The sequence below is a fragment of the Serinus canaria genome, chromosome 9 (assembly GCF_022539315.1).
Source record: "Serinus canaria isolate serCan28SL12 chromosome 9, serCan2020, whole genome shotgun sequence".
Classification (NCBI taxonomy): Eukaryota; Metazoa; Chordata; class Aves; order Passeriformes; family Fringillidae; genus Serinus; species Serinus canaria.
Window position 1 is genome coordinate 23,062,215 of NC_066323.1, and position 18,333 is coordinate 23,080,547.

Below are 18,333 nucleotides of genomic sequence, written 5' to 3' on the forward strand. Positions count from 1 at the left end.
CCTCCTCAGGAATGCCTTGCACAAGGGACCAGGCGGCTGCAGTATGGTGTTGCTTGTCATGTCCTCTCCTCTCTGATACCCATTGTTTCTGTGTTCCTGTGCTCAGTCCTGTGTGTGGAATCAGCCTGTTTCCTGCCTTCTGGACTCCTTCTCCCAGCTGTATGGAAATAAGGGCCTGAATCCTCAGACTTCATTACTCAGGTCTGCACCACCATTACTGCCATCACCTACAAAAAAAGTAGAATATACATAAAAGCTTATGTATATTCTTTATCTTGTAGATAAAACTTCTAAGTCCTTCCATGTGCTAAACCATCTCATTTGGTTTGCTTCTAACACTTCAGCATTATATTTCACACAACAATTAATTCATCCTCTATTTCTCACCACACTGAAGGCTGTACCTTTATTGAAGTCTGTATCTGAGCAGAGCTAGTAATTCATCAGCACTCCAATATCTCTACATACAATGTGCTCATTTTGCTATAATGGGCTTTTTTAATCTTGCTGACAATTGAAATGTTGATATTGTTAAGGTTAATGACCCACTGATAAATACCAGAAAACACATTTACCCTCAAATAGTTTTTAATCACAGCTGTTGCAAAGTGTGACAAGAATGCTTTGTGCCTAAATAGGCTTTAGGAACAGTATTTTCTAAATATCTGAAGCACCCTTGTACTACACAAGTGGTTTCTCTGACAGTTACTGGGTTTGCTTGTGTGCCAGTTCTTAGGTTTATTACACTGAGTTTGTGTATGAACTGGCTGGTTTTTCTTTCACACTTCTTAATGGTCTGCATTGTGTGTTAGATGTGCTGAGATGCCTTCGATCTGCACTTTCCAAATGATGAAATCAATGCAACAGAGCAAGCTAATGGGAAAGAAGAAAAGCCTGTGAGAGTTTTATTGGGGTACAGCCACCCCAAAGGTGCTCTCCCTGATAAAGTAATGCAGCTCTGGGGGACAGGGTCATAGGAATGCAGGATCAACACTCAATTTTTCACATTCTGACACAGGAGGAGATGTTTGCATGTGAGGAGATGTTTGCCCTGTACTAAGCAAAAGGCATGCCCAGTTAATTCATGAGATCACTAAGCCAGCATGCTGAAAGGGCTAGAGAAGAAGCTTCCATTTTTAATCCACATTGTTTTTTAGCTGGATTTCTTCCAAGCATTGAACCAGCAAAAGAAATATGAAGCACTTTACACAGTGCTCCCAGAAATACTGCCCCAACTCTCTATAACCAAAAAATGTCAATGTAGCTCCACTGGAGCCTGAGCAGCATGTGCCTGTCAGCTGATGAGGTGACCCTAACCAGAGATTTCTGACTGTGAGCTCTGTGAAAACAGGCAGCAGAAATGGATATCAAGGAATGCACAGTATGAAGTGATGGGAATGCAAAAAGAAAATTTGCATTCAAAGCAAGCAGTATTTTGCAGCACTGAAGGGATTCAAGAGGGAAATGAAATCCAAGATGTGGGTCTCATAAATTCCATGTATTGTCTCTACATGAGGGAAAGAGAGCCCTTTGCTTAGGCTTTTACTGCCCTTGATTTGTCCTCTTAATTCCAGCTGAAGTGGCTGTAGAAATAGCTGGTACTTGCAGAGACTTTCAGATTAACTGAGTGTTTCAGAGCATGTTAGCCAAATGCCACTCAGATCCATCTTGCCTCACTCTGAAGCCAAGCAGCTGAGCCAAAGGACAGTGCTGGGGAAGGACAATGAACTAATGGAAATGGCTAGAGATATATTACCTCTGGAACTAAGAGGCTTGCTGAGAAATGATCCTTGCCATTTGCATGATGAAGTATAGCTGCTTTGGGAAAGTCAAGGTAACCATTTTCCCTAGGGAGACTGGCCAACACACCTCAGCTGTGTTCTGAAACAGCCTGTGCTCCCCTGGCTGGCAAGAGGGCAAGCACAGGGAGATTGCCCCTTCTGATTGCAGGTTTGACAAGGAATGGGCCTCCAGAGCCACGGCTGGACCTGACAACCTGCACTGCTCAGGTACAAATTACACAAACAGGAGGATTTAGGAACTGCTTCCTAGGTGAAACCAAGGGATTCCCAGGCTCAGGAGCCTGACTGTGCCAACAGGAGAAACTGTTTAGAGAGAGCCTATCCATCACTCTCTGCTCTCCTTTTACATTTTACTTCCCCAAAGCTGTTGTACCAAGGTTGTTGCAGTGTGTATTGCTCAGCCCTCTTAGTATCCATTTCTAGGCTCTTGGCCCATGAATGTCTAGTCCCTTTCTGCACCTGCTCATACAAACACTTATGGCCACAAGAGCCAGAAGTTCACCACCCACTGCAGAAAGAAGAACCTTCTTTTATCTATTTTAAACTTTTTTTACCAGCTCCACCGAGGTTTGTGAACATTTGAAGGGATTCAAACAATAATTCCTGCTGCATCTCAAGGTAACAGTAAAAATACATTTGTAGTACCTGTTCCAGACATGAGAATTCCAGAGTCCTACAGAACATCTTGAAAGTCTCCATGATCAAAGAATTAATCACACTTTTGGACTGATTGAGTTCTAAAGTACACTAGCAACATTATGTTGGTTTAGCCCACATAGCAGCACTCAGTGCAAAGGAAAAATAAAAAAAAGCTCATTTTATACATGCATACACACATACCAGATGTTCTATATTTTTAGCTTGTCTGCAGGTGTTTGTAAAAGCAGTTTGGGGACTCATTGATTGTGGAGTTCTCCAACCTGTCTTAAGCTTGCAGCATTCAAAAAGAGATATAGTCCTAAGAGCCTTACTGCTAACAAGCTAAGCCCTTCACAGGAGCTGACTTTTGTTTTGGCTACATTTATTTCAAACTGTGTTATTCTCTGCTAATTAAACTTTTGAAAAGGAACATTGCTGACAAGAAGCTCGGAGTAATTTGCTCAGTCCTTGACATTAGTCAGGGAGCCTCAAAGCAGAGGCCACAGAAGTACAAGAATACTAACCTCCAAGAGAAGAGACAACAGTCCTTAATTAGAGTCTGGCCTCAGATGTTGCTGGGAGGAATGAGCTGAAGATATCAAAGATATCCAAAACCCAGATGATGCTGGTGGTGAGCGATCAGTTCAGACACACTGTGGCTACTGGATCCCCAGAGGCAAAAAGAAATGGAAGAAAGTCTGAGTGTAGCTTGGAGACACAGATGCAGACTTGGCGTTTGCCCTGTGGAATTCTTGGATGCACTTGAAAGGTTCCTCTCAAGGATGAAAGTGCAGGCTCTGATTGTTTTTCTGACACCATCACATTATCTCACTCATTGGCAAATGGTCTTGTCCAATGACTGCAACTGTTATTACATTACAAAATATGCAAAACGACAGATGTCTGCTAAATTAATTGCCAAATGATTAACTGCATGTTAATGAAGCAAGACTTTAAGAACACAATTTAAAGAAAGAATCAGGTATGAAGAAAATCTGAAAACTGCTGCCTGCATTTTCAGGCTCTATCTTGCTGAAGTGCACCATTAGCCAAGGAGACACTTTTTTTTAAAGTCATAAGCAGCACATAAGTTTTTTCCCACTCAGAGCAGGGTTGGTAATGTATGGAGAGTTTACCCTGTCCTCAAACTTCAGTGGAAGTCACTGCTTAAAAAATGAATTCAAAACCACTTCCCTACTCCCTTCCCTTCTTCCAGCCAAAACTACCCTCCAGCAGGGATTGGCCAATGTCTTTGTGGAGACTTGGAGACAGCTGTGCCTTTTTTACAAAACGTTGTGTACACAGATCAGTGCTGTTGATGTCTACTGCAACAATGGACTGTGTGAATAAATGACAGCAAATCTATTAAAAGACATACTTTAACACTTCCCTCCCACATGAGCCATGGATTTAGGCACACCTTGGTAATAATTTGGCAAGTATAGGACATAGACTTATTGAAAAATGGAAGGGCAGCAGCTCTGTCATCCAGCAAGATGAAAAAAAAAGGCTTGATTTAACATCTTAGAAGCAGCAATCACAGGCAAAAAGCCCATGGCACAAGTCAGACTCAAACTGCTGCCTGGCAGCTTCTTAGCACCCAAACTAAGGGAGATTGCAGGCCCAGCCCAAAGGCTACTCAGCCCCTCTCCTCTGGTGGCCAAGCCCTGCACCGTGTCCCTGCCACCCCAATGCAGTGGGGAGCTGCAGGGCTGCTCTCACACTGCAGCAGGCAGAAGCACTCTCCTGGCCAGCACTGGAAATGAAAATCCTGGCAAGCCTGGCCTGTGGTGGAAATACCAAGCCTTCACTGCCTCCTGTTTCCTACAGATCAGTGGTGGGTAAAGCCAAAGGCATTTGAAGGAGGAAAGGCAAAGCACTGCCTGTGATGGCAGTCCCCATTTTTCTTTTCCCTTCATATACAACTGCACACAGCTATGTATCTTCAGTTTCCAGGCTCAGGACAGCACTGTTGGCAGCTCTCTGCCCACTCCAGCCATGCAAGGACACCCTGGGAGCACTCTCAGAGTCAGCTCAGTCTTGCAGCTCCCACTGGCTCTGCTTCAGGCCTGAATGCAATCAGGCTTCAGCTAGAGACACCCAGATGTGTCCCAGCTGTGTCCCTGGCACTCCCAGACTGGTGCCTGACAGCAGGGATCGTGTTCCTTTCTTCCACATACAGTTAATTTATATAAACCAGCACTGACATTTATTTAGCTCTGCAGAACACTTTCTGAGAGGCTCTGGAAAAGCAGGGCTTTGTCTGGGATGCTGCACTGTGTCAGGCACAGGAGGCAGAGAGGTGGGAAATGGAGTACAGAGCAATGCCCAGTGTCTCCTGCCCCTCAACACAAACTTTCAAGGCATGGGTTACTGTCAACTTTCATAGTATGATTCCTTAAACATTATTTTTCTGCCCTAGGTCACTGTCAGTGTGTACAGCACCCAGAACTAACAGCAGCTGAAGGAAAACTTCAGCAGCTGATTGAAAACTACCAGGAAACAATGTATGTTCAGGTAGTCAGTCAGAGCCAGAAGGGCAATTTGCTTGCTCCTACTCATGCTGCAAATGTGTGCTGACAATTTTAACTTTCCTAGATGTAATCTCTCCTGCTTTGAAGGATACAGCAGCAGAGCTGTAGGACTCTTTTGCATCCCACAATCAGCATGTACCACTTACAGTCCTCTTCCAAACTGTCTGGCTGTTAGCACTTAGGAAAATACTAGAGCTCAAAACTCTGTTAAGACTTCCTTACTAGCCCCACTGACTCACCTCAAATCCACAACTTTGTGCAAGGACCTCAAAACTTCACCAAGAAAAATACACTTCTTCTGTTCTCTTGAGTTTCTGCCAAGCTGCCTGAATGCTTCACCTTCCCGTATGTGATGGAGAGCCTTGTTCTCGCTGTTGGCCTGAAACACACCAAAGAAAATCCCAGTTTGAATCCCACTTTCACTTGGCTTCAGAGAACTTGGTAAAGTTTGTTTTGGGACATGTCACTATGGTCTTTTTCCTTTTAGTTACCATGGCTGCCCGAGAGAGACATGACGTGACAGAACATCTGCAGTGTGTGTAGCTCTCCTCCCCAAGAACCAGACCAAGAAAAACAGCCTGGCAGGGCAGTCAGGTAAGTAGCACAGGACAATTTAGGTGCTTTTTGCTCTGTTAAACTGTTCAGATTCCTGTGGACACTTCTGCTTTGAGTGTGTGTGTGGTCCTATGTGCTTCTAGCAGTGCTTCATGAGATGGGCTCTACCTCTGCAAGGAAAGCTGTTCCAGCTCTCTTCTCCTCTGTTTCCACTGCTATGCTATGAAAACACAGTTGGCTGCAGTTATGGGATGGAAAGAAAACATGCAAGGGATGCATAGAAGGAAGATGTATAGTCAACTTTCTGGGGGAAGAAGTGGGAATGACCTCCCAGCAAGCATTAGCTACTGTCTCAATTTTTTCAAGAGCTTGGAAAAACAAGGAAAGAAAAAAAATGCAGAGGAAAAAGTCTGTATATCCAACCTTAATTATAGTAATGGATCACAAGTGGCTTCTGGCACTCACTTGAAACGTGTCACCCTGTCAAAGACCAGTGAGATGAAGCACCAGCTTGCAGCCATAAGCCAGACCAAGACAGGCTAACAGTTGTGAAGAGATCCCCAGGAAATCCAAAGTAGGAGACAGTCCAGCAGCTGCACAACTCTAAGCACAAGCAGGCTGGATACCCTGCTCAAAATCATCATAAATCATCATGCACAGTGGATTCACCACCCTGCTCTTTAAATGCATCTTTCTGTCTCAAATGGCACTTGTAGTTAGGCTGTGTCATTTCACATTGCATTAGCCTGTATCATCTCATATCATTTGGCAGTAAAATGATATGTCATAACATATACATAACCTGGGACATGTCACACCCTATATTTACAGTATTTAGTATATTTTATTTGATTATGTGACCACCTTCTCCATCTTTTTCATGCCTTCCTCTTACTGAAGCTGATGGAAGAAGCATATGAAGAACTGACAGGATAATCAGGATCCAGAAGGAGAAGGAGAGGATGAGTGACAGTCTAGTTCCACTGACTTATTACCAGCAGCATCATTTCAGTTAACCTCACATAATTCTAATTCCCCTTTCTGTCTGTGGAGCATCCCCTGTTGTCATAATGTCAGGGAATGCCATTAAGCCTCGATAGTCATTTGCAAAGTCCTGAATAATCCAAAGGAATAATACTGAATTTTATTAAAGCTGTTCAGCTTCTTCATTTGGTCTCTTGCTTTCTTGAAGATATCCTAAGGAATTTGGTTGTTTTCTTCTTGCCAGATAAGGTCTTTTCTTTCCTGGCCTAAATTAAAGACTATATGGCAGCTCTTGTTGATTACCCACAGCCAATTATAACACCATAATGTATAATATGTCATCTATATCTATAAATATGATTACATGATATTTACTTCAGTGAAAATCTTCCTCATCCATGACAGGACAAAAGATTTAAAAGTAGCCAGTGACTACATACTGTAATAGCATTCTGAATTTCTTCTCAGCACTTATCAGATCAATATCAGTAACTGGAAAGAAACTGGTCTGGAACAATACATGAGGATAAAAATTTGTCATGATGCTGATGAGCCTCCAAGTAGGAGCACACTGCCAAGGTGGTGATGAGAAGAGACATGGAAGAGCTCTGACAATAAAGCCTCATTTCCCAATCTCCTGCAATTCAAGTGCTTCACTTCCAGCACACCTGTTCTTCACAACTAATCTGCTCTTGGATGAAGCCTTACACAGAATTAAAATAAAGAAATATCTACATCCCTCCAAGTCACAGACACAACCAGTCACAATGGACAACCAATAAATGCAATATATGGTATTTTCAGTAGAAGACAGAGTAAAATTGATGAAGATGCCCAGCCCTGGAACCTATACACGATCATAAAAGCAGAGACAACCTCTCTTGTTAAAAAACAAACTCTGTATAAAATTGTATATTGCTGTGCACAGGCAGTTTCTGGGCAGTTTCTATGTTACAGCACAGCAATAATTTAGCTGTACACAGCAGCCCTGCCTGGCAGTTTATGGAGAATCTATAAGGCAGCACAATATCCAAATAACATGTCGGGGGGATTTAGATGGGCCCAGTGCAGTAACTGCAATTGGATTTGGGATGCTCTCACAGCCTCGCTCACAATCAATTACAGGGCCCTTTGGAGCTGCACACGATCAAAACCTTCATTCAAACCTCCCCACCAGGCTGCTCTCAGGCACACACTTAGGAATAGGAGGGCATAACACACTGTCACATCCTCCTGTCTCATCCTCCCTGCTCACAGCACCCCAGGGATCCCAGGCTGGAAGCTGTGGTGTGGAGTGGGAAGCACCAGCCATGCTGGAGGGTGGTGGCAGTGACAACAGCTCAGGGCCACATCTCTCCCTGGGGGTTGAGTGCAGGTTCAGTGACCACCTGGACTCTCCAGTTTGGTTAACTGGGTTGCCAATTTGTGCTCCTTCTGTTAAAAACTCACTAATAGAACAATTCTTTTCCTCAGATGAAGCCTCTGACTGTTTCTCTAAAATGACCTTTTCACCTACAGATGAGCACTGTTTGTGTTCTCCCCCTTCCTGTCCCCAGTTTAACAGGCAATGCTCAGAGGCTGAGGTGACCTCCACCAGATCTGCCACCTAACACAGGAAATGATTGAGATTAGAGCCCATGGAGCCTATCTGCATGTCAAACACACTGTCTGTTGGTGTCAAAGGCCAGCACATAACGATACCTGGTGTCTGAATTTCAAATTCATTTTAATCAGCTAATATTTAAAGCATGGGAAGAAACAAAACACAAACCAGAGCAGCAGAAAGATGAGCTGAAGGAGCCAAAAAGGTTGACTGACCCCATTTTTTTCTAGACCCATAAAATGTGCCAACTCACTCTTCTCAAACCTACACCTGGCAGACTTCTCACACCTATATGCTTAAAAAACCTGATTATCCCTTTTGGGATAGGTAGACATCACTGAAGCCCACCTCTTTGAGTTTTCCCTGCAGCTGGGTCTATTTCTGACCATCTCCAGCTGCTCTGTGGGACAGCTTTGCCTGTGGGAAGTGGTGGGCTCCTTCCCTGGGTGCAGTGACTGTGGGAGATGGGATGGGAGGTCCTGGCAGTCAGCCCAGAGTATGTGGGTGTTACAGAGACAAATTCCAGTGCCAGAGCTGGTGGGAAGGGGGTGATTCCCAGCATTGAGGTGGAACCCCATCCTCAGCAGTGGTCCTGGGTCTTAGTACGTTCCTCAAGGAACATGTCTCAGGAACAGACACAGCACTCAGCCACTGAAGGGAAAACATCTGCTAACTTGGCTCTGCATTTCTTTAATATTTCATATGATGTACTTCAAGTCACTCATTTTCTGTTTGTTTGGGGTTTTTTTTCCACACTAGATTAAAAGCTGGACCATTTCCTGACCCAAGTGGAGCTTACCAGGTTAAATTTCATCCACGTCAAGATGTTACAGCATCTTGAATCAACAGAACAATTTTGTGTTTACTGCTTAGCTCAGAGTTAAAGAGAAACCTCCAAGGTTAACAAGTAACAGGAAACAATTAATTAAAGTTTTGATAATGTAATGTTTCACAGTGATTTCACTTCACAATAAATTTTACATCCTAAAGGAAGAACAAAACCTTGGAAAAATGTGTGCCAAACGTAAGAGACTGGCAAGCAAGGTGGACTCCTCAGCACTGTCCCAGGAAATCTGGCAGCTTAAACACTGTTTATGGAGTTCAGGTCTTTATTCAGAAATGCTTAGTCATTGAAGTACTTCCCTAAATTGGCTTTTTCTGATCAAATACTCCATAAATATTTGGATATCTTCTCTTTAAAAATTCACTTCTGTCTGATAACACCCTCAGAAGATTTGCAGCATAAGTTTCATGTTTCTTTACCTTGAGAATTAAATCTTTTTACTGAAGAAGTGCAGCACATGTATCTTCTGACACATTCAGTGTCAGCCCCTCCTGCAGACGAGATGCCAGACTGGACAGACGTGACAGCTGCTTTACTGAGGTCGGTTCTACAGTACCAACAAACATGAAGGAATTCCTGCAAAGCCTTGGAGCCTGCAGTAGGCTCCATGAGCCTAAATGGTCTTGCTTTCCTTTTAAAATCCAAATTCCAGAGTCTAAATTAACTTCCCAAACTGAAAAAGCCACAGAGTTGTCTTTTTAGCCTAACGAGGATTATCACCTAGAACATGAAAATTTTGGCTTCTAGTTTCTCCTTCTCCCTACTTTCCCAAGTAGGAGATGGAGAAACTAGAATACAAAAAGTACCTTCTTCTTAACCAGTGAATAACAATAGAAGTATGAACATGACAAGAAAATGTGATAGATGACAGCTCCTGCAATAGCAGCTGAAAGCTGAGGCCCCCAGCACAGTCTAGTGAGTGCACAACATTACTATAGTTACAGATGAGACCAAGGGATGGATTCATGTATGCAGTACTGATTGTGCATCTTAACACATTGGTAACTGGCATTTAACTTCTGGAATCACAGCTTAAATCCGGCCATTAAATTCATTTTAATTAAATGTTTGTGAATGCTTTTTGCTATTATACACCACAGAGATACTGCTGATGACTGCTCCATTAGTCTCCACACAGCATTATTCCCTGTAGCAAGCCCCTTGCTGCTTTGCCCTGATTTGGGGAGGGTGTCAGCATTAGTCTTTATGCACAGGGCCTGATTTTTCTGCTGCTGCAGGAAGACATCTCATTGCTCAGGCTGTCACTGCTCATCCCTCAGCACGGCGGGGGATCGGCGTCGCGTGCTGAGATGGAGCACGGCTCGCTGTGCTCACTGCTGTACTCCTCAGTGCTTCTCTCCTGAGGCTGTTTCTTGCCCTTCCCCTGAGGCTGTTTCTTGCTTTCTCACAGGATTGAACAGAGCTCCTGGGTGTTTACAGAAACTTAAAGGATAGAACTGATTTCCAGAGGGTTTGGTTTTGCTTCCATACCTGTTGTATCCCCAGACAAGCCCGGACGCACACGCAGGAATCCACAGGGGTCCCTGCAGTCACTCACCTTTCATCTCCCCACCTCCCCCAGAACCTTCCACAGCACTCAGCACCACAGCCAGTCACGCAAGGTGGCTTTAGAGGCTGTTGTCACAGCACCTGCCCAGTGACAGAGAAGGAACTGCCATTATCACCAAGCTTATCACCATGTCCACCCCTCTCCTGCACACAGCCACACCATCCAAGGAGCTTCACCAAGTGATCTCTTCCACCTGACAATGAGATCCCCTCATCAGTCCTGCTGGGAGCTGCCCCAAAGCTCACCATGCTTCCAGTAAAAACTTCCATCTGCACTCCAGAATTTGCATTTGGCTAAGGCCCATTTGTTTCTCTCCCTTAAGCATGAAAAATTTTGGTTTAAACAGTTATGAAGGAGAACTTTCTAATATTTCCCTGCCTCAGTCACCTCTGGTGCTATATAATTGTGCAGCAGATACAGCAGTAGTTAATCTTTTTGCCTGTATCACAGAAGAAAGAGGTTTAAGAAAATATTTTGTTAATCTACAGTGTGATTGGAGTTAGGTGGGTGGAAGGTTAAAATACCAGCAAGGATTCACAGGGAGACAGAACACTCTGGGTGGTGAGCAAATCCCAGCTTCTTTGCTGGAACTGGTTAAAGATGATTTTGGAAGGGATGTCACAGCATGACTTGGTTAAGCTTTCTGTAAACTTGACAAATAAAACTCTGTCAGAATAAATTGAGAAATACTGTTTTCACATGCTTAAAGCACTAATCTCTGGAACAGAGGGACTATTAGCAGGACAGTCATTTGTCTGCAGCTGCCAGGAGAGTCAGGAAGTGGGAGAAATGGCATTCTGTGCTGCAAATGGATGGATGGACTTTGCTTGGGTTAGTGGGTGAATGGAAGGAAGATCAACTCTGCAGAATCAAGAAATAATAGCAACAGCCATTATGATTTGCTGCAGAAAGCACAGGAGCCTACAGCTCACAGGAGCTCTGAATTCCCACTGCATTAAAGTTCACAAGCAGAATGTAATTGGAAAGGTAATTCTCTTGTTTAAATAACCCTTACATTTTACCACAGAAAGAAATCTGAATTGAAGAAAACTCCAAGCACATCACTGACTAGCACACTGAGGAGGGTTGTCCAGGGTCATGAGTTGGTGCCTGTTTTCAAGATTCCAGTCTTTCAGTCAGGACTGGGGAAACTCTGGGAACATGAGCCAGCCCACTGAGGTCTGTGGTCACTGCTCCAAGTGCATTTAGGATGTCCTCCAACAGGATCAATCCAGCAGCCGACTGCTGGGAAGGCAAATGGAACGACAAGGAGGTGTCCCCATTGGAGAATTGTGAATAAAACCCCAAGTGAGGAGTTTTATTCCACTTCAAACAGAGCCTTCATTTCACTGCATACTTCAACTTCCTGCCTGTGTTGTCTCAGGTTTAGCTTTTATATTTTTCAGATTCTCTGCTGCTTTAGTGTGTCCTTCTGAGCTTCATATTAGGGGATGGTGAGCTCTCTTCACAGAGTAGGGAGACAAAGCAATTCCTGCTCTAGCTGGAGACCAAGGACAAATGATCCAAATCTCAGGCCCAAGAGCAAAACCAATGTGGGCTGGAGAGAGAAAAACAAGAAGGATGGGACTTCATGGGCTAAAGCTGGAATTGGACAATTAATTCCAAGATGCAAATGGAGCAGAATTACAAAAGTGAGAGATCCAGAGACCAGTTGTGCATTTTGTGACCATTTTGGTTCATCTTGGGTGCAGCCCTGGCTGGGCTCTTGTGCTGTCCAAGGTGGATCCATCGAGGCCTCCTAATAAATCCCTACTTCATTCTTTAGCTCTGTCCAGTCTCTGTTCTAGGTCAGCCCTCACAAGGCATCACCTGAGGGGCAGTCTGCTGGAAGACTTACACAGTGCTATGGGCAGGATTGTTGTCAGGACAGCAATCAACTGAATCAGGAGGTTCTAAATTGAGGAGCAGTTCAGACACATTCAAGGAGAAAGAAAAGGATTTCAGACAAGCATTTCAAAACTGACTCCTGAGTTGCTATTTCAAGAAAAGAGACATATCACTTCATTTTCCAGACCACTTATCCCACAGCTCCCACTGTGACGAGCAAGAATTTCTGGATGCTCAGCAGTTTTGAAGAGCAGGATGCCTCATTTGGGAACAGACGAGCAGTGGCAGCAGGAATGTGGTGGCTCAGCAGGAGCCCTGCAGCCCTGGGGAGGTGGCACGACCTGCTCCCATTCAGGGGCCACCCCTGTCCAGCTGCTGGATCTGGCCTCTCCCAAGGCTCCCTGCACAGCAGATTTCCCTGAATCCAGCTGTGCAATCCTGCAGGAGACCAGGCTGCAGGAGTTGCCCACTCTGTTGGTCCAAGGCAGGCCCTTGCTCCCAGCCCTGGGAGTCTCTCCAGCCCGGCAGGAGGAACACTGGCACAGGGTTTGCTGCTGCTGCCTGCAGGCTGGAGGGGTTTATCCCCATGGGGGATTCAGCCCTGAGCACCAAAAGCTGGGAAGGCATTGGCCTCGACCTTCCACTTTAAAGAGAAATAATTCACACGAGTCAATGGAAAAGAATGAGCTGCTATGGATTCAGCACACTGCTTCCTCCCAAAATGATGCTGAATTTACATGTCAACCCAAAAAAACCCCAAACACAGGTATTTTAGCTGATTCAGTTCCACATCCAGTGGGATGAAGAATCTGAGGTTCATCTTCTGGAAATGAAGGAAATATTTTTTGGAAAGCTGAAAGAACATGGGAGATAGACTGAGGCTTTACCAGCCTTTAAAATCCCAGTGACTTATGAAAGAGAAATTTTTGGTTTCAGACTTTCAGAGTAGAAAGCCTGAAGGGCTGACTTTAATTAATTTGCAATTTCTCGCAATAATCTAATTTAGATGTCAAACAAAGTTCTGGGTTATTACTTTCTGGAGAAATTACAATGTAATTGTTATTGTTTTCTGCTATAATTACTCTGATGGAATTAACAAAGGATATTTTTAATAAGATTTGCTTATCTGAGAGATAATACTTGAACATAATAAAAACAGAATTCAGCCTTCATTCAGTGCTGTAACATTTTCTGTAGATGTATTCACAGTAACATCAAAATTTAGCTAAAGGGAAACCTGGTTCTGTGTTGATTTTGTATCTGGCTATAGTCATATATATCAACAGTAGGAAGGGGATAAGAAAATTCTTGCACAAATAACAGGTTTGCTATATTTTCATTTAGAAATTCATATATTAGGCAAAAGACCATCACTCTTGTTTGGAATATGTCAACATATTGCCCTGTGCTTCAGTGAAGATTACAAGGTACATCTGCACAGGTCCTGCTGTCTGTCAAGGCATTTATTTAACCATTTTGCTGTCTTTAAACAGAGTGTGCTAGCCACTGTTTTCACATTGAACATCAAATATTAACTAGGACAAATATACTTTGTAGACATGATTACACCTGGAAGCATGGACTGCAGCATTTACAGTATACATTTTGCAGGAAAATCACAATGCTTTATCATAGCCAAGAGTTTCCAGTCTTGTTTTCATCTTGGAAATCTGAAAGGCATCATGAAGTTAAAATTTAAAGGTTTCAGTTTAAAGTTTCACACTTCAGCATTGCTCTCTGCTATTTTCCCCCCTTTTTTGTGGGGCAGCCAGCATTTTGATGACCAGATTTGCACAGAAGTCACTGGCTGAGCATGCATGTGTGTACATTCTCTTCCACACAGTCATGTTCGCTGTAAAGCAATGAGGTTTCTCATGGGATTTCAAAACTCTCTCCATATTTGTATGCAGCTGGATGGATAATCTCTCCATTTAAGCTTTTCACCTCTGTGGCTGGGGACTGTCCTCTGCACAAAGTCCTGGTAAGGGCTGTGTCAGATCTACAATGCACAGCAGTATTTTCACAGACTTAAATCATGGATTCCCCACAAGGCAGTGACCTCTGTTTATAGAGTTAAAGTTTATGAGCTATATATTTTATTATATGACTGTCTGAAAACCATATTGTATAAAGTATTCTGCACTGTCATGAATCACTGTGGGACTGGCTGAGAAAATGTCCAAGGGTCTCTCCTGCAGGGTCAAGGGTACATTCCTCTGTGACCCTTCACTTCAACGTGAGGCAAGCATGGAAAATACCAAAGGCTCTTTTTCCACTGATTGGAGTGGAAATGGCTCAGAGTTTATTAAACAGCAGATAATTCCACTATCAATCTAGCATCTTAAAGTGGGAAACCACCAACAGAGAATAGACAAGCATGGGGCCATCATTAAAATGTAGATACACACACACACACACACACACACACACACAGAGAACCTGTTAGTTGAAGCAAGCAGCTCTAATAAAGCCCTTTTTTTCTTTTTTTTTTCTTTTTTGAACATATTTCTTCTGTTGCCTGGATGACTGTGGTCCTTTTTACCTTAACTATTGTGCCCAGTGAATTAAGGCAATGTAAATTATTCAGGCATGTCTTGTGAATATTTAATGAAGAACCTCCGTAGCAAAAGTAAAAAAAACCCTGAACATGGAATTGTGTCCATCTGCAAAGGCATTCCCTAATTCTATTCAAATAAAGAATATTTTATTATAGAGAGAAATCATAAAAGTACCATTTCAATATTGATCTCTCTGAAATCCTAAGAATTACATGAGCTCAGCATTGTTTTTACTGTCAGATTTTATCATTAGAATTCTGATACAGAATGCTGGAGAAAGCTTAGAAATTGTGTATGGAAATAGTAAATTTCTGAAGGTGAAGAACAAAATCTCCTCCCTTACAAGGATCTCAGTTTTTCATTTTAACAAGACAGATATTGTAGTATCTAATTTCATAAACAAAAATATTATCCACTTTCATCTACTGTAAGCATCTAGAATAACTAGAGGAGCTATGTTTTTATATATTTCATGTGAGGTAAAAGTGTTTTTCAGTGAAGAGATAATTGATATTGTGCTTTTAGAGCAAACCAGTGAATAGAAATGCTTTGCAGATAAAAGACATTGAAAGCTTTAAAACAAAGCTTTACAACCTTAGATAGCCTACCCTAATCCATCAGGCACTTATTCACAATGGCAGGAAATACCGGCTTGAGTCTTATAAGAAACTACAATTTTTTTTTCTTGAAATTTATGAAAGAAAAGATTTGTTTGGAAATTTAGGTGTTCACAATGAGGCTTCCAGAAATGGCTACCCTTTTGTTTTGAACTGCAATTAAGGCAGTGATTAATAGAAATTCCCTGTATTTTCTTAAAGGAACCCCAAGAGAATCAACTCCTGTAGCATCAGTCTGACCTGACAGTTGCTCTCAGGTTCTTCAAAGTCAGCTGAAAGGTGTGGGGTTTTTTTTGCTTGGGTTTCTTTGAGTGGATTTGTTGTTGCTGTTGTTGTGGGATTTTTGTTTGTTTTTATTTTTGTTTTGTTTTGGTCTGGTTGTTTTTTGTTTTGTTTTTTGTGGTTTTCCTTTTTTGTTTTGTTTGGTTTTGTTTTTTAATGGGCCCGTAAGTTTCCTTCCTAATGTAAGGCATGTCCTTACATTAGGCACCCAAATAAGATGGCTTGGTCCTCAAAAAGGCTTAGTATAGTGAAGTCCAAAGAAGCAACATCTAAATGGTTTTTTAAATAAATCTAATATTCACATGCTCAATATAGCTTTATGCTTCTAGCTGTAAAATCTGAGCGCTAGGACTTGTGACTTTCTTCTCCCAGGTGAGTGGCCTAGTTGCCAGGCTATAAAAAGTCATTTACTCCTTCAGTCTGGCCCAATTAATATTTAATTATGTCAGGCAAAGTGGAACAGCTTGAGTGGAAAGACTTGAGGGTCCCCACACAGCCAAGGGTAGTAGCCCAAACTTACAAATTCACGTGGCACAACAAAAGCAAAAGTGAGTCCAGGTCTTCTGCATCCTAAGCAAATATCCTAAATTGCTGGCTAGCAGGGAAAAACCAGTATTGCCTCTTCTGTCAGCTCTGTTTGGTGGTCAGACCAAGCCACACCAGATTTGCTCCGAGGCTCAAGATCCTTTGGGGAAAGAAAGACAGACTCAGGTTGTGAAGCCTGGCAAGGATTAAATGCAAGAGAAATGCCTACCTACCCCCAGAGCTGTCAGAACAATGCACAGCTGTGAGTGCTGAGAGGCAGTTTCAGCACCCAGGCAGAGGATTCCTCATCTTGGATTCCAGCAGCTCAGTGGCAGCCAAGGAACCAAAGCCCCTCTCTGACCTAAGCTCTGATCTGGGGCCAGATTTTGACTTGACAGTCGGAAGTGACAGGTATAGGAAGAGAAAATGAATCCATTTGCCTGCACACCTTGTCTTCTAGCTGCCATTCAGTGTTTCATGGCAGGTGTTTTATATGCAGGAGGTTACAAAGAGAACTGCTTTGTGTTTTCTTTATGTCAAAAAGAGTACTCTTTGAACATTTGGTTTTGCCTCCCTCAATTCAAAATACACATTTCCTGGACTAAAAAGGCACATCTTCCCACTGATACAAGAGAAAGACTTCCAGTTCCCACCACCCTTTAATAAATTTAGTTTGCAATTCCTAGTAGAAGCAAAGCTCTGTGTATGCTGTTATTTTATATTGCACCTGAAAGCTTTAGGCAACCAAGGGCTAAGGTGAATTAGCTCAGTGTTCTCTGCTCAGAGAAAATGAAATGTGGATGTTAGGGATTAGATATTTAGCTGACAGGCCTGTGTGTATCAACAGCCCCTAAATTTGGACAAAACCCTAATGTTGAAAGAGCACAATTTAACCCAAAGCAGATTCTGGGCCTGGAGTTCATAGTGCCCAGGGATCAGGCAGGGAAGGCAGCATGGGGAATGGGTGGGAGGACTGTGCCTGCTCCCAAACCAAAATCCCTGCAAAGATGCCCAGATGGAGAGGGTTTGTGACACCTCCCAGCCTCGTGCCCCACAGTGCTTCACAGAGCAGCTTCACAGCCTTTCACACCTGCAGTTCATCTCCAAGCCCTGCAGCTCCTCTACTCCTCCAGTACAGAACTCCTGTTTCCTGAGCTCCTGTCCAAATCTTCTCCAGCCCACATCTTCCCTCTATCAATTTGTCTTGCAAATTGTGCCCCAAAGCCTCCCACATGCCACAGACCTGAGCTCTCAGTGCTTCTGTCCCACATTCCCCCTCTCTGCCAGGCTCCCCCCTGTCTGGCTCTGCACCCACCACAGCATCCCTTCACTCTCAGTGCCTCCATCCCCACCTCAGGCCACAAGCCCTGCTGGGCTCCTGCTGTTCTGATTATTGACTATTGATTTTGTGGCCTCTGCTGTGCTGATTATTGACTATTGATTTTGTGGCCTCTGCTGTCCCTCACCCAAGCTCTGACATCCCCCCAGCATTCACTGGCACCTTCTAACCTCCCAGCCCAGCCAACCAAACTCATATCTTCCCAGGACCCTGCAGGAAAGTTGCTCTGATTTCTGCTCCTGGCAAATGTTTTCAACATCTGAACACAGGCTACACTGGCCCAAAGTCTGCCCGGCTCAGCCCTGAAGAAATTAAAATAAGCCACCTCCAAGAATAGGAATGGAACATATAAAGATCTGCTAGTGTGAATTGGCTGTTGGGCCCCCAAAATAAGTAACTACCAGTCTGATTTCTCTGCACACAAATGTGGAACCAGCTTTGGTTGTGCCCAGTTCCTCTAGTTCTATCTGCCAATGACTGGTTGATGCTTAGAGGTATGCTCGTTGGAAATGCTGTGAAGAACCCTGATGCTTTAAAAGGTGACATAAATATCAATAAGCTGTCATTAAAGTGCTAAGCTGTAAGCAATGCATGTGGGCTTGTCACTGCCACAGCTTGGTGCCTGGGAATGGC